Here is a 3,698-nt window from a genome sequence, read left to right as displayed (position 1 = left end):
AGGGGACATTGTCGGCGGATTCATCTTACCGCAACAATTGTTACGTGTGTAATTGGCCTTACGCAAACGAGCATGCGTAGCCAGAGGTTTTCGGTGCGTAAAATGCCTGAGGGTAAGTCGAAGGTGACGTCACACCTAGAGTACAAGGGATAGGCCTCACTCTCATTGCACCCACCGCACTCGTAAGTTGCCTCCTCCAAGAGGAAATGCTTTTTCTTTGTAAATATTTGAAATAACTCTGAAATGTTTTATTCTGATTTTACCCTTTTGTTGTTTCAGCCTTTTTTGTTGGTTGTCTATTCCGACCTTTAACCCCTTCTTAAAATAGAATATTTCAAGACCTCTTCTAGGGAGAAACCCTGGAACCTTGAAGCTGGAACTTGTGGATTAATTAAAGCTATTACGTTATTTGTACTTGTATCTGTTTTTTTTTTTTTTTGTACATTTGTTATTAACCATACATATATACTTTCCATATATGCTGTGTAAAATAAACCTTTTTATTTTCATTTCACTTTGTTTTACCCCAAGACATTTATTGCCACAAGTAAATCGAATCTTTTAGAATCTTTTCAAAACATCTTGAGAGAATTCTTTTTTTTTTTTAAGAAAAGAACCTACTACATATATATAGATAGATAGATAGATATAGATATACATGAGTATATCTTTTATTATATATATATAAACATCTTCATTATCATCATCTTCCTTACACTTTTATTTCTCCGTTCCTTCCTCTTCCTAATCCTCCTCCTTCCTCTTCTATCTCTGAATTCCCCCATTCCCCTCCTCCTCCTCTTCCTTCCATTTCTATGTCTCTGTTCTCTCTCTATAGCATATACATAAGTCTATTTCTGTTACCAGTGGACCACGTGGCTGTTTGCCACATGGCTCCAAGTCCCAAATAGGAACCATTCACTCAGCGGGGGCATAGATAACGATTGTTATCTGATCTCGCTTTACCCTTCAGTTCGTGTCTAACGCGCAGCGCGGTAAGGTCGGCCTAGCCTCCCCCACTGGGTGGGCTGACCCAACACGTGACACAGCAGACACTTTTACCCTTTAGACAAATCGTAGCGTCGTCATAGCGTGTGGTCACCCCTTTACGTGTGTTTTGAGTTCCTGTCAGCCACTGTACTAGAGTATGCATAGTCTTTTACAAACTGGTGGCAGGGCGGGCGCTGCGTCCTTCCGGCACGAACACCACCTCCAGGGAAGAAAATCCACTCAACCACTACAAGACATGTTGAAGAAAAAAAAACATGTAAGTACACGTTTCGGCCCACTTTATATTATTTCTTTTCCCATCCTTCTCCCATAAATGTGTTAAGCAATTGTTTTCTTTTGTTGGGTAAAAAGTGCTAAATGACAGCAAATGGCATTTCCGTGTGATCAAGTATGTGGTCAATAATCATGAATATCGTTATTTAGTTGAATAATTATTTATTTAAATTTCTCTCTTTTTTAGAGATTTATGTTTCACCTGCAACAAATTTACCGTGTTCGTGATTTTATCTTATCACGAATATCATTTCATTTTATCTCGTTCCTTCCCTCGCCCTGACCTGACCCCACTTTCTCTTTCGCTTGTGGTCAGGGGAAAACGAGGGAAGGGTCAAGACATGACCGCTTGGTTCCCTGTAATTTGGCTGTTGTTTTGTTGATGCCTTGGGGATTAACCGTAACATTGTTACATTGCTTTTTGGTGACACGTTCTATCGGCGCTAGAACGGAACGTGTAACACAATTTTATTACAATGTATTATATTGAATATAGCGTATGATCTGCTGATATTACTCCTGGGTTGTGTAAACACCTAATAGATCTGCGCTCCAACGTTCGACAGTAGGTTCAGGTAAAACCGAAGTTATTCGTTCGATCGGCAACTTTGAGTCGGTGTAACCCGCAGTTACATCTGTTAATTAATGTAGGACTAGGGTTTAAGCTAGAATAATTATTTGCTTATTAATCACACCTCTCTCACCCTCTTGAAGTCACTAGCATGTTTTGGGTAATTCCCAAGCGATCGTGTGATTCGTAGGTAAATATCCATAAGGAATGTCGCGTGCGCCCATCACAGATACGCAGTAAAGAACAGGTTATTTATAGATTTTTCTGGCTCGAGTCGCTTCAGTCAATATACGGCATTTTGGGTATAGGATCCCCCGTCGATGAAGTCTAACATGCATAGCTAGACATGTACCTTGGCAGTTCAGATTGCTGACTCCGAGAAGATTTGCCTGTTAAATAGCTTGCAAATAGTTTTTCATGTCACCATTCATTCATGCGTACATTCTGTCGCATATCATTATATGATGAATTCAATGTGGTAGTTGAAATAATTTTATATAGCTAGCATTGCTAATTTACTTCAGTTTTCTAGTAGTAAATGTTAATATTCGTGTTTGTGATTCATTCTCTGTGTGAGGTCACTCTTGCTTTCCCTCTCATTCACGCTAGCTGTCACTCACACACGCATACACACATACACTCACCTCACTCATCCACGCAGGACAAAAGACACTGAAACCTTTTCATTAATAGGGTTGGCTGCTGTCTTAGTGCCAGTGTAAAGATTTATGATGTATCTCTTTAGCCCACAATTTTGTCAGTCGTGACGAGTGACTAGTACATGATGTACAATTTACATTTATTTTTTCTGTGTGACAACAATGGTTCAAGTAAATCCTTACGGTTTGCCGTTGTCGTTTCCCTTATCTACTCTCATATCTATCAGAGACAGTTTGTAGTTCAAGCCAGGTCCATGCGGATCACTACTGACATCTCCCTCTTCTATTTCCTTCTTTATCTTTGTGAAAATAAAACACAAAATAAAAAAAAGACAAAAAAAAATTAAAAATGAACATTAAAAACCGCAAATTTATATATATAACCGGCTAGTGGTACTTAATACCCCTTCTTCTCTGTTGCCTTTCTTTTTCTCTTGCTATCTGGTCCTTACGTGTATGACCTGGTTCCCCGACTATATATTGCAGTCGGACCGACGATAGCCGACACAGCACCGTAGGAGGACCCAGCTGCAGAACCGGTCACCTTAGGATGCTGTGGGAAGGACGTCATCGGATGATCGCCATAGGCCTGCGGACCAGGATGTTCGTCAGAGCAGGTGTTAAGCCACCCCATGATGTAGTGGATGGACGCTGCCTGTCGAGACGCCCGTAAATCCAGCGATGAACCAGGAACTTGTCAGTGCAGGTACCGGTCGCCCCAGGATGCTGTGGATGGGCGACGCCTGGCAAACACCCGCAGAGCCAGTCAACTCCAGGAGCTCGTCAGCGCAGGTATCGGCTGCCCCGAGATGCCGCCCCTGCCCCGACAGCCATAGATCCATATGAAGATTACAAGGATGTGTGGACGCGTGTTGGATCTGGACATCTGTGAGGACATGTGGACAAGGACTCCGCCGAGTTAGGCCTGGACGAGGACTACGAGGAAGTCTAGACGAATCCGAAGTCAAGGAGGACCTGTGCGAGACTTTCGAGAATGTGTGGACGTCGAGGACGTATAGATTACACCGAGGACCAGGAAGAAGAGGACGACAGGGACGAGCAGCCACAAAGATGCACCAGGACAATGCACGCGAGATCGAGAACCAGCCAAATTAGGTCACCCTTGAGGCAACAAAGGCCCGAGGTGAGGCGATAGTGGCGCGAAAGCACGGGGCATGGGTTTG

The sequence above is a fragment of the Penaeus monodon genome, chromosome 10 (genome assembly GCF_015228065.2).
Source record: "Penaeus monodon isolate SGIC_2016 chromosome 10, NSTDA_Pmon_1, whole genome shotgun sequence".
NCBI lineage: Eukaryota > Metazoa > Arthropoda > Malacostraca > Decapoda > Penaeidae > Penaeus > Penaeus monodon.
Note: the sequence above shows the minus strand (reverse complement) of the source record.